The sequence below is a fragment of the Bombus flavifrons genome, chromosome 15 (assembly GCF_040668555.2).
Source record: "Bombus flavifrons isolate JBK064 chromosome 15, iyBomFlav1_principal, whole genome shotgun sequence".
Taxonomy (NCBI): Eukaryota; Metazoa; Arthropoda; class Insecta; order Hymenoptera; family Apidae; genus Bombus; species Bombus flavifrons.
Genome location: NC_138456.1, coordinates 7539536 through 7553459, shown reverse-complemented (window position 1 = coordinate 7553459; position 13924 = coordinate 7539536). Strand labels below are relative to the sequence as shown.

At 41.9% G+C, this 13924-nt stretch overlaps 1 protein-coding gene across 5 annotated transcripts in view; it reads right to left on the bottom strand.

The window, feature by feature from the left end:
• Kdm3 (Lysine demethylase 3) overlaps window positions 1–13924 on the bottom strand; it is a 229124-nt gene that overhangs the window by 91100 nt on the left and 124100 nt on the right. The window lies entirely within an intron of this gene.

Sequence of the window (13924 nt, the reverse complement as noted above, 5' to 3'; positions counted from 1 at the left end):
AGCTGGTCGCTACGTTGTATCACGTAAGCAATTACAGAGGAAAGTTGCTAATCTCTCCGAGTCGCGCATACTACGATAATTCAACGACTAGTAGGAAACACGTGTTCATCAAGCAAATGCGAGAAAATTCCGATAAAGAATGACAGGCTGCGTTTGCGACGGGAATCCCATACATTAGACCTAGTCAGTCTGACTCAGCCGTTTCAAGCTCACAGCGACAGAAAGGTATACCGAATCGGCGGATCGACTGATTAGAAGATTAGAATTACCGATGACCGAACTGTGAAACGTGTACTACAGAAAATACGAAATACATTTCGTAAAAAATCATTAGAACCTGTAAAAAATTAAAATACAAGAAATTTCTCTGAGAAACGGGGAGCTGGTGGGGTTTCGATAAAATTGTTCGTTTCGAACGACAGTTGCAGTAATAGATCCACTGAACGAATAATCCCCTATTTCGCTCCCTTAGATTCGCAGCGCATCTCATAGCTTTCATCTCTTTCACCTCAATCGGATCCGCAATCCTCGATACCATTGAAACGTTGCATCCGAGGAATTGGCTTTTCGTCCACGTCGGTATACACGCTACGACCCCAGGGAGTTTTCAAGGGTCGACTGGCTGTACACGCGATAGCAGTAGAGAGAACAATCCGCGGCAACGCGTACGTTGGAATCTAACGACTAGGACGGAAACAATAATGCGATAGCGCCAGCGAGATGAAACGTATCGCCAGAGAAACACGATGCAGCGTACATTCTCGTTCAGAAATATTAAGGCAACCGCTGATTTCATAGGAAACGTAATTGACAATTATTAGGTTGTTCGAAAAGCGTCTTTCTTTTGCAGACCCGTCTTTTACAACGATGCATCTTTATACAAATGTAGCGGCACTCGACAGTAAAACTTTCCAACGATTTCTGTCCCGTGGCTAGCTACACGAAGACCCCATCTATGACCTGACGACGGGTGGAGCTGTGGTTAACGCCGTTGGTTACGAACGTTCAAGACCAGGTTCAAATCCCGGCACTCTAAATTCGATTCCTAAATGAGAAGAAGCCAACCCGAATAAAGACACAAAAATCCTATACCCCAACAGCAAGTACCTCACAGCGACCTATACACCAGCCGCAGTACTATCACCTAACCATCAACACCTCACAAACATGAAACCTAATCTGTCGAACGTTGTGATCTTTATCTTGATAGAACAACATGGATCATAGGTAATTCGAAAAAATAACATAAAACGGAAAATTTGCTTATAAAACGAAAGAAACTTTCCGGACGACCTAACACGATATCTCTGGAGTCTTTACGAAAAGAAAAAAGTATATTAGACGAAATCAGGTCTAGTTAAAAGTCTGAATTTAATTACTGCACAATGGTACTGAATTATCGAGAGGATACAGCGAACATGAATGAGAAAGGAATCAAATTCAATTACACGTAACTAACCAGGCTAGTGTAATACCGAATAGATGAATTCTTCGTATGCTAACGTCTCTAACGATAATCGTCAAAGGGTTTGATAATTTCCTGACGATCATCCGCGTCAACCTAATTTTTACCATGTCCTAGTACTTTCTTTACGGGGTTGTGCACGTCGAGATACAGGCGGAACGGAAACAGTAGAGAGCGAAACAGGGGAGAAAGAGAAGAAACGGAGGAACGGACAGGTGGAGGAGGCAGAGGCCATGGCTGAGAGACAGCGCACGAGCAGAGGGGACAGAGGAGAGGGATTTATTACCAAGGATTTACTGTTATTACCCGGAGGGGGAGAAGCACTCGAGCGGGCAACGGCGTTGCATACGTGGGGTGCGCGTTTATCCGATGCGCAGACCTCTATGTATCCGGAATACATGGACGCGTGCATGTAACGTGGATGGTTGCATTCGCAAACTCGACGTTCCGCGTCTCCTAGCGACTGCGGTTTGTCCTCCTGTCCCGCCGAAGTCCGCATGCATTACGCTCTGCGTAATTGAACAGCGCCGACGTACTTTGCTTTACATTTTAACTCGCCTCTCTCGCTATTATTCCCGGGACACGAGCGCGGAACGTTGACCAGACCAGAAACCAACTTCCACCGGTTATTATTTCGAACGGGAAAAAGATGAAAAGACAGGGCAGACGCGTGGTTTTTATTCGTGCGATTGTTTCATTGGCAGTTGGCATATCTCGCGTTCCAATAGCTAGCAGATCTAAGAGGAATACGTATTAACATTTAAGCGATACAATTCTATTTATTTTGCATTCATATTCATTTTTTCCTTGCGATGTTCGGTTCTTTGAGCGATTAACCGGTCATTGACTCGCTTGCAAATCGCGTTTCTAATCTTGTTCAGGTCGTATTCAAAGGGTTGTCAGCCATCGGTGTAATAAATTAAATTCAATTATCAACATCTCGCGTTGAGTATTGAAGAACGTTTTACGATCATTTCGGATAACGCAAGCGTATGCGAGTTCGGTCTCGGCTTAACGTTACACGATCGGTTGTTCGCTTTTAGAATGCAAACACTTTGTTTGCGCTCGTTTCGACGCGCTTTAAACCGGGTCACCGGAATTCGGCGCGACCTCAAAGCGAGACCGAACGCGTAATTTCTAATCGAACGGGTGTACTCGGGTTAGACCGATATTTGCTGCGATTCCAACGGCACGATGACGAGTGTGCGGACTAAACTAAATACGTTTGCACGAATTTGGTTTTTAATTAGCGGAAACTTGGCGTGTAGATCAGGATAATTCTAGAGAAAAAAATAGAAGTTGCGATTTACAGGCCGTGTTGAGATCGTTAAACGATGCACGCTAATTTCATTTCAGATTGATTTTACAATAGCAAGTTTATTATTCGCATGAAACGCATAAACATCTTTGGCGTATTTATTATACTAAGCTTGTTACTATTGTACAAGAGAATTGAATTACACCGAGACTCGTGAAACTCCGTTAATTATATCGCTTTAATTATGCAAGCCAGTCCAAGATACTGACATGTATTTCGTGATTTATTCGAACGTACGCGCTGAGAGAACGGAACAGCGAAGAATGGAACGATCCGAGCGGCGAATTTTCAGCGGAAAGGAGGAGAATTTCTGTCGGAGCTCGCGTCAGTGTATGTATTGAAAGTTACGGAATTATATGGTCGAGGATCCAGGTGCTCAGCGAAAAAATACGGCGCAGACAGGATATGAATTTTCGCTACGGTGAAATTTTTTATTTGCCTTTTGGAATCTCCCTTTGCCGGGATTTTCGTTCACGGTGTGGAATCTTTTTCAGGTAAAAAGAGCAGGCCAGCGGGCAATGTTTCACAGCGACAGTTCCAGTCAGATTTCATTTTCCGCGTTTGACGGACGATTAACCGACGAGAGAGCACTGTCGATATTCCGTCACGGTTTTTAAACGCGCAACAACTCGATGAAACGCAAACTCTTTGGTTTTTCCATCGACTCGACGGTGTCGTGCTACTGTGACCTGATAAAAAAAAAAAAAAAAAAATAATCTATCCTCGTTTGTCGGATAATTGGTGTTTATACGGAACCGTGAACCTTCGAACGACTGCCCTTTCAGAAGGGTAGAGTTCAGAAAAACAACGATATAGATTCTCTTCGAGGGGGTCAAAGCAACCCCTGCTCCGATGGATATCGACTTGACCAGACTTGCCTCTTCCTAGGGATCAGATTAAACAAGGTTGACTGAGTCTCGCGGCCATTTAAACGCATTGTCAAAATCCGAACGTCATGCTGGTACGCCTGCACTCGAAAGTTTCAGGAGGGTTATTACGTTAGTTTTCAAACTGAGAGAAACTCAGTTCCGCAGAACTGTGCTTATGCGAGCTTCGTTCGAAGGAAATTTTAGTTGGCTACTGCCCGACTAAACGAACCGTTGGATTGAATCCATTCCTTTCGATATGAATTCCTATCATAAGAATAAAAAATCACCGAAATAAATCGTACCTTCACGAGCCAGTTTTGTATGTTATATTGATGAAAAAAAAAAAAAAGAAAAAGAATGGAGCCGTTTGGCTTGTGAGAGACTCGCGCGTACAAGTTACGATCACGTCGATCGTCGAGAGGTCGGTGAATGAAGCGAGGAAAGGAGCGGAAGGCACCGGAGGAGAGGATCGGAAAATGGTTTCTCGAGGCTGGTTCGCGTCTCGTCTTGCGCGGTTATTTTCGACCCGCTCTATTTCTGCCGGCGCTCCCTGCAACGGCCGAGGATCTCCCGCGCGTTTGTTGATAAACTTATTTCGTGCGAAAGCGGGGGAAAATGGCGATCGAGGGTAGAAGACAGCGAGAAACGACACCGGGGACCGAGTATAAAAATAAAAGGGTTGGCCAGCCGCCAGAGACCTCCTTCCCTCGGCTCTTTTCTTATTCTTCTGCGGAGACTCGCAGGCCCCATGCCAAGCCGCGCGCCGACTGCCTAATTTACCCGTAAAACGACTAACGCCGATCCCCGCGTTACGTTCGCTTTGATAAACCGAGCTCGATACTCCGATCGATCTCGTTCCACGCCAAATCGCAGTCCAATCGAACGTCGGAAATTCTGGATTCGCGCTTTCATCGACGATAATTCGCGTTACCGCATTAAGGGAGGCGGCTCCCTTTTGCCTTTGCCAACGTCGATTGACGATCGCGTCTAGTTTTCTACCGACGCAATCCTGCGAGAAACCATCGAACGAGTCTGCGCGGTCTCGTTACGTTTGACGAGCGAGAGTTTAGAAATTCAGTGTTTAGCGAGTATACAACAAAGGGATGAAAATAAAAGTACGAGGAGGAACGAGAAAAGAAGGACACGTTGCTGGACGAGTATCATAGCGGTGTAAGTTGCTTATTATTTTTTACAAAAGCGTTCTTGTTGTTTATCGTTTATTATTGTTTAAGCGTGGAACGAAAGCGATGATTTTTATAGGAATTGAAGCGCGTAGCGAAAGTCGAGTTCTGCGAATCTTAACGCACATCACCGTGTCGTTAATACAGATTGTTATTGTTAATCGTCGCTGTTATTGCGAATACAAGTGAACATTCTCCGTGCCACGTAATTTATCGTTGGAACTAAAGTGGCACGTCTTTCATAAGAGAATGGATGATCGACGTAGAAACGAACTAGGTCAATCTGTACGAACGAGTTCGATTTCCTTTGCTCGCATTTCAAGTGGCTCGTACACGGTCATCGAGTCGATCTTCGAGTTCGCGCGCACGTTTCTCGAGTACCCAGAGCGCTAAATCGCTTACATAAAAATGGTAAGGATTGAGAGCCACTGGTCATTCGGTTCGTCGACATCGCCTCGGCGACACATTTCTTTCCGTTCACGGAACACTCTGTGACAGCAACGACGACGACGACGACGACACTGACAAGTTACGAGAGTCTGAAAAAATAAGAACCGATTCCGTATGGGCAACACATGACAAACTCCAGCTATTCCGACAGGAGATCGCGTTGCTTCTTTTTTTCGTCATGTTCCTTGCCGGTTCTTTTGTCTCTTCGGCAGTGTCGAGACAAAAAAAAAAAAAAAGAGAGAAAACACGCAGACGATTTGCAAGAACGTGAAACGTTAATCCATTAAGTTGTCTCGTTTTTACTCCTTTTTAGTCGGTTTATATTATTAAATTTCATCGAATACACGTCACGATCGAAAATGGCAGAAGAAAAATGCGATAAGTCCATTTTTGTTGATATTCGATAGACATGGACAACATCGAATGACCACGTTGAGAATTATATCATCGTAAAATTTCCTTCTTATACAGTTTTAGTCGATTTATATTATTAAATTTCATCGAATACACGTCACGATCGAAGATGGCAGAAGAAAAATGCGATAAGTCCATTTTTGTTGATATTCGATAGACATGGACAACATCGAATGACCACGTTGAGAATTATATCATGGTAAAATTTCCTTCTTACACAGTTTATCTTCGTCGAGTAACGTAACCTACGTTACACAATCCACGTGGTTGGGTAACCATCAACTGTGAACGATATTGCTTCTCATTCCGATGAAATTCGTGACTATGCCACGTAATTTTCCTCGGCGATTCCACGCATTCTCTTCGTACTTTCGTTTCACTCCTTCAATCATCATTAATGCGAGCTTCTCTTAATGTATTCGCCGTTACTGACGCACTGTGGCGCATCGTGTTGAATTCCACAAAGTTCCAACCGATAGACTCTCGAATCTCGTATTTTCTTCTTATCAAACAAAAATCTTCCTTTTACATAACAACGATTATTTTAGCACGCTGTTTATTATTTCGTTTCTTTTTCAATTCGAAGGATACGTCCAGCCTTACTTTTTTCGCGAATCCTACGACCGTCAAACTCCGCTCTTTATCTTAACCCTTTGCACTGCGAATTTTATTTCAATTTCGTTGCCAGCAGCTTCCAACGCTTTCAAGCGTTTTATTTGAAATTTACCTTGACTAAAAAATAAGGCGATTTAAATAAATAAAGGAAGAAAGAAATTCACTTAAATACCAGTTTTATTCACATTATCGTTGTATTTTGTAATTTTTAAGTGTATGATATATCTTGAAACAATTTCCAGCATGCAATCCTCCTTTTCTTTCGCACGTTTCACAAAAAAGAAAAAGCTGGACATGAAAGAACGACGAGTGGAACTCGACAAAGGAGCTGCTGAGATAAAAACTGATGTCTACCCACGCTCGACGTAAGAGTGCAAAAGGTTAATCCCAAAATTCGATAAAAATTATTGTCCAAGTAATAAGAATCGCGTTTGAGTAGCAGCAAACCTTGAACTTGCGAGGGTGTCAGAAGGCGGCGGTTAATTCTCATTCAGTAATCCGAGTATTAAAGAGGTTAACGGCACGGGCCGGCTGTCTCGGATTTTCAGCAGAGGCGGAGGCGAGATGTCCCCATTGTTTCTGAATTATTTATTAGCCGTAGTTTGGATCGCAACGATTGAATGGTCAGTGACCGGATGTGACGTGCCTGCGGGCCAAGATGGCCGGCAACGATAATTACTCGCGTGTTTACGACCGATAAAGCTTGAATGCCCCACCTCCTACACGCGCCACAGAGTGCACCTATGTGCCAACTCGCGCACCCAGTCCGATCGAGAGAGGTGAACTCGACACAGGCAGAGAGGGAGATGCGTGTGAGTACACAAAATGTCACGAGCACGGCCCTCGACATGGCTGGACATAGAGGGAACCTCGATGCAATTCGATGGCTTTGACACTGGTTATTATGAAATTTAAGCCAGCTCGCCAATATGCCTCAACAATATCGTTCACGCCGTAATTTTAATGGTCGGTAATCATATTTTCGTAAATTTCGTTGAGGATAAATAAACTATGTTTGCAGTGACAAAATGACGCAATTACAAAGCTGGATAGTCTATAAGCGTAATTACATTTTCTCGTCTTTCATAATTTTATTAATCAGCTGTAGATTAACGTATGAGATTAATGTTAAATTCTCAAAAAAAAAAAGGAGAAGAATAATAAATAACTTTAATCCCGTAAGTTGATTTATAACGGAGAGATGGTAGGAATAGTAGTAAATTTCAACGCGAATTTGAAAAAACGCTGCCTTTGAAATCACGTCACTTTTCTCTATCATTTCAATTTATGAAATCGACCAATATAGCTTGCCGATCGTTCAACAAATATGTAAATAAACTCGAAGATTTAATTTATGTACATAAAATTTTGTGCATAAACCGTCCCCACGATGCGAATACACGCGTAAAAGTGTTCAAAGAATACTTTCACAAGAATGTAAAAATTTATTAAGAGAATTTGCATACCCGATTGACTACACGACAGATAATGAGCTTAAAATACAAAATGTTGGCTGGATTATAGCTTTGCCTATAGTCTTAACTCTTTGTGGGCGTGAGTTAACGGCCTTGAAAGCATAACAGTAAAAACGACTTCACCGACGGTCACGGTACGACGACTCCGGAATCTATGCGCCAAAATCACCAGCCAGAACGTGTAAAACGCGTTGCGAATGAAAAGTGCCTGCATAGAATTCGCAGCGTGCACCGCCGCAAATCATCTCGTCGAACGCTATCGTCGATTCTATCTATCTACGTCACTGACAACAAATATGTATTTAGCTGTATATCGAGCACGCGTCGCTCGGACACTAACGTAATCAGGACTTTCAGCCGGCTATGTTCTATTAATAAACTATAGTTGCCTTCCTTACCGTCGCGATAATACATCTTCAATGATAATTATGCCGAAGGTTCACCAGCTGGCTCGACCGCTAATCGTAATGGGGCAATAAATACTATCTCGTTTCAACGAACACATTGAAATTTCCTTGGAACGCAACGTAATAGAATTACGAGACAAAGATAAAACGTTCAACGATACTTTTCAAATCCCTGCGACAATTCGCTCGCACGATTCACCGTCCACGCGATTTTTCAATTGTCGCGAATCGTTTTCACGATTTTCGAGTTTTTAGTTCGCCCCTCACATTCGTTCAACTTTCGATCGAAAATAATCGACACGGATAAAACTGTGATCGTTCGGTCGAACGGTATCGCAGTTTTCGATTTCAAAGTTCATTCTCCATGCTGGATCCGTTATTCGCGCTTCGTTTGAGACACGAGACCGTAGGAGAGTTTAGTTGATCGTACGGCGAGGAGAATCGGGAACACTCGATTGTTATTAGATATGGGCTTTATGGGAGGCCGTAAACACGGAAACGAGTGAGAGGGGAGAAGAGGACACGCGTATAACCGGGTTCTGCGTGATCCAGCTACGTACCTGTAGGCTGACCTAACCCCTGCGAATAGCTCTCTCCGGGACATCGATCGATCTACAGGGTGTCCTAGAATTTATCGTTTCCTGCTACAAAACGTTATACCGTAATACGGACAACACGCTGCCTTTGACGCCAGTCTTGGTCGATCGATAATCGCGCCCTTTGCCTCGTCACCGCCGGGAATACCATGTGCAGTATGCAATCCCCGATCATATTTCGTCGCCAAGACTTTCAGTCAGCCGCGCGAATTGAAATTCGACGCGTATATTCCTTTTCGCGCCTCACGACCATGGTCGCCTATTTGTGAGTAGAATATGCATGAATAAATTAGACAGCGTGTTGAAATATGCGTCGATGCACTGATCTATTAATATTCAGACTCTGTGACCCTCGACAAATCATTGCTCCATGTTATTTATTGGTAATTATTCTTGTTCGATTATTTATTTCTATCGTTGTCATGATTATCGTTGAATCGATTATTTTTTCACATTTTAATATTGCTTCGATATTAACGTTTAACTTAATGTCTCAATACCGTTTATTACTCAGATATTAATCAGAACAGTGACTTTGACGAGATATTAAAAATTCGCTGCAATCTATCAGATACGCAATATCCTGTACAATTATCGAAATTTTTATTTCAACTTGTTCGCGAAATGAGATTAGGTTCTACGAAAACGTTGTCTTCGCACTACTTCGATGAATCACGTTTCTTGAAGAGTACATATATATATATATATATACACACACGCGTCTAGATCTCGAGAGGCCGCCTCAGGGCCGTGAGAAGCCGATACGGTGAACCCTTTCAAGGCCTCGGCTCGTCGAACCGATGAATCCCAGCGCATATGTTTACACGATAGATAGTCGAATAGAGTAAAGAGCCGTGGAACGCGGCCATTTCACGCGTACTTGTCATTCGCTTGCTCTCGTTAATGGCTCTGTCGTTAATCCCTTTCGTTCAACAGACAGCTGTATGATCGCTGAGACGAGATGGACAGCCGCTCGTTCTTGGAATCGCTGATCCGGCTGCGTCGTCTAATCGCGTAATTAGCGCGCTGGCATGCGCCATCGTCATTGTATGATAATTATATTTAGAGGAACGACGATTATATCACGACGATTCTCTTTGTGCTGTCATCGTATTTCGTTCCTTTTTTTAGAAATCTGCACACGTCCCTATCTCCGCACACTTATCATAGCTCGATGGAAATTAAACACACACCGGACAATCCATTTAGTTTATTCTCTGTCATTCTCTGTCGCTATTAGACTGCGCATTTGTATGGAAAATTTGAGGATGCAAAAATGCATAGAACGCAAACGATATGCAAACATATAATTACAAAGTATACGGGTTAGATGGATATTTAAATGATAAATAATAAGTTAAAGAAATTTTCTACGTAGATTGCATATTTTTGAACTAATATTGGTATCGATACGAAGTCGCGTAAATATTTTCCGTCTGGTCGTTGCGTACTAAGACACACGACAGGTAGAGCCTATATTCTATAAAATCAGCAAAGTGTCTGGTGATAACACGAAATCGCTGGAACGTTGGATAAAAGAGACGTTTTACTGGAGCAAGTAAAGGAACGGAAGAAGTGGGTAGACAGCTCTGAACGGGTCTTGTTCGGGTCACGAACCGGTCGCATGTTTTGCTTAGGCTGCCTCGGCCATTATATTTTATTGTGTTGCACCGGTGACGTCACGACCAATTGACCTCCCCTGAGGCCACTCGGTGAGTTTAACGCCAGCCAATGGCTTCGTGGTACGTGCGTGTAACTCTCTGCGTTCTGTGGCAGTCGTTATTCCTGGACGAGACGACGGTTTCTGGTGCGCCGGCTTCGTAGCCGAAATGGGACGACCAGAGCATAGCCCTGTAGCGAGCGAAACAGAGAACGAACGACGGAGAGCAGAGTCATGGGCCACTTTAACGTCGCGTCTCGACGCCGGAAAGTCTCCCTTGTTTTTTCTGGAACTGCGCCGACGTGACTCTCCCGGCCGGCAGAGTAGAAGCAGTCATTAGGTTCAAAGGCTTCTCGGTATCGGACGTAAACGGGTCTCGAGCAAAGTGTAGCTTTTGGCAGAGACCCTGCTGCGTGGAAATAGGGATTCAACGCTGGTAATACGTTTTTTACGACCGCTTCGACTTTGCCACTGGCTCTCTTCCATTCGATACGCTCGGATTCGCTTTTCGATACTTCCTCTCGCCGGCATACTCTTATACAACCGACTGTTATTCCACAGTACTTTCGACTATCAATGCGATTCGCTACTGAAACTAATACATAACGAATGCTATGGTTTTCTATTTTTACTCTTTTAACACTAGAACTACCACACCAGTGAAATTGATTGGTTTTACAATTTTATTTTCAAATTCCTACTTCATTTTCTAGCTTTTTTCCGCAATGATGTAATGACTTTTGCAACGATGACTAAAAGAATAATATAATGAATTTTATTTTGTTTTTTATGTATTCAAACTTATACTAGCAGATCTTGAACGAAACACTCACTTTCTCTCTTCTCTCATTGTGTCTAAGGAATAGGTCTGTTAGGTGAGGGCCTTACTGAAGAGTCCATACTAGCAGATGTATTCAAACTGGAAATAATTTTCTATCAAAGCTACTTATACCAGTGAAAATGACTGGCACTTGTCAAAGTGTAAAAGGATCCTGCTATCTGTTTATCGAACCCCAATTAACCAGTTTCCTCGTTTTTTACAACTTCGATCGTACATGCGATATGACGATATCAGTTATCAGGAAAATTCCGGATCGATCGCTAGATCGCTAGATACTAACGCTAGAAATACCACAGCGACTGGTTCTACAATTTCATAAATATGTCAATCCTCGTTTAGGAATCATGGTCCCAGACGGATTAATAATATCAAGAATGTATTATGAAAGATCGAACTGCTTCTGTAAGAGAGTAATAAATCGATAAATATAAAAGTATTCTATTATTACGTATTTTTTAAAGACCAGTCATTTTCACTGGTTTTGGTAGAAATAGCTTCGTGTTAACTATCGATAGTTCTAATGTTAATCGTGAAACATCTCGTAACATCCGCGGTCTATTTATTAGGTTGTCCGAAAAGTTTCTTTCGTTCTGTAAGCAAGTAATACACGCACAATGTTGTTTCTTTTATATTAGTTTATTGAATTATGCACGAATATAATAATAGAAATAGAACGAAATGGGTCATACCTAATTTAATAAAATAATATGAAACAGAAATTGTTGTTCATCTATTATCACCTGATGAAACGAAAGAAACTTTCCGGACGACCTAATATTAATTGGAAGTTGGCTGTTCGTCATAACGCCATAACGTCATAACGATGCTAACACTAGAAATACCACAGCAGTGAAAATGACTGATTCTACAATTTTGCTTGAGATGTGTCAACCCTCGTTTAGTGATCATGGTTCCAGACGGATTAATAATATCAAAAATGTATTATAAAACATGGAACTGCTTCTGTAAGAAAGTAATAAATCGATAAATATAAAAGTATTCTATTATTACATATTTTTTAAAGACATTTTTAAAGTCATTTTCACTGGTTTTGGTAGAAATAGCTTCGTGTTAACTATGGTAGTTCTAGTGTTAAAGGTCGATCTACGAGTGATCGTAGAAGAACGTAGAAGCTTCGTCACCCGAGTGTTTGATATTCTCTTGAAATAGAATTCTGCAACGTGTAATATTTGTCTTATTATTATTTGATATGTCAACGTACGGTAATAGAGTAACAAATATTTGTTACAGATAGATTTCTTCTTTATTGGTGTATTATGTCGTACGAAACGTATTGATTGTGGATGGTCACGGTTATTTTCCAATCGATTGTATTTCTATCTCTTCGTGCGCGTCAGTCTGTTCGTCTTTTTTCTTTTTTATACAATATAGCAAACACACTGATAAAACTAGTGATATAACACGGTGATAGAAGATTTATCGTGTCAGTTACCGTTCAAACAAAATGAACGCTTATCGCGAACACACCCACATTCCACATTGGAATGTTGCGACTCGATCGATGTCTCTAGCTGAAAAATCCTAATCGATCTTGAGTATCTTTCTGCCACATACTACGCAATTCCTTCCATCTTGTTGTACCTAAATCGTTAATCCTACGATTTACTTTTAATCAAAAGCGAGTAATTGACTCGGCGCGTTCTCCTCGGATGAAAGTGGACAAAGATGAGCGCTGACCTCTGCTTTCCTGCTTGACAAAGGGATGACTCATCGAGTTCTAGTCTAGGTAGCCTGACCTATACTCTTATACCTATACTCGGGAATTGCTCAGAATTTAAACTACTCGAAAGACCTGTAATTTTTATTCATGTGCTGACACAGTGTATTGTTTGTAGAAAAGGAAACAACTAAGAATCGAATTTCTCGAGAGAATCCACCGTAAAAGAATCTTCTTGACATATTTTTCGTCGTAAGAAAAAGAAAAAAAAACAGAAGAAAATAAATAAAACGTAAACTTCTTAACTCTTCTTCATCGACGTAAAAAAGTTATTGGACATTTCTTTGGCGAACGAAATGAAATAGAGGCAAGTTTCACGCGAGAGAAACCCAAGTACCCAGCTATTAGTTAAAAACTTTTACTCCTGACTTTCCCGATCTCGTTAAACCTCCGCCAGAGAAAAAGCTTCAAGTTCATCGAAGTCTCCGCTCTATCTCTCAGCCTGTAATTACAAATTCCCGAGATTCGTTAACTCCAAGTATGCAAGAATCTTATACTTATCTGTCTTTAAAAGCTCGTTTATTGCTCGTATCTACTTCAACGACGTTAACCTTCGCCTCGCAACCCGACAGATCAGTATTCATTATTCAGTTTGTTAGCTTTATGCCCGTTTTGCTGACTTATCGTCATTAACGACGTAAACTCGGTAGATTCTCGTACCGCGGTGCCGGTGGTGCTCATTTGCCTTAGCGTGGGATTTTCTCTCTGTGTTAAACTGAATGCGTAGATGCATCAACAATGAAATACGTATAGATTCTTCTAACTTACAAATTATAGAGTTTCCCAGATATTTTATTCGTGGAAACGCGCACAGTTTACTTATGGAAAATCCCAATTTTACAGAGCTGAGGCAGCAGATTCGCTCTGGTTCCAACTATCCAAAAATTTCGCGCGA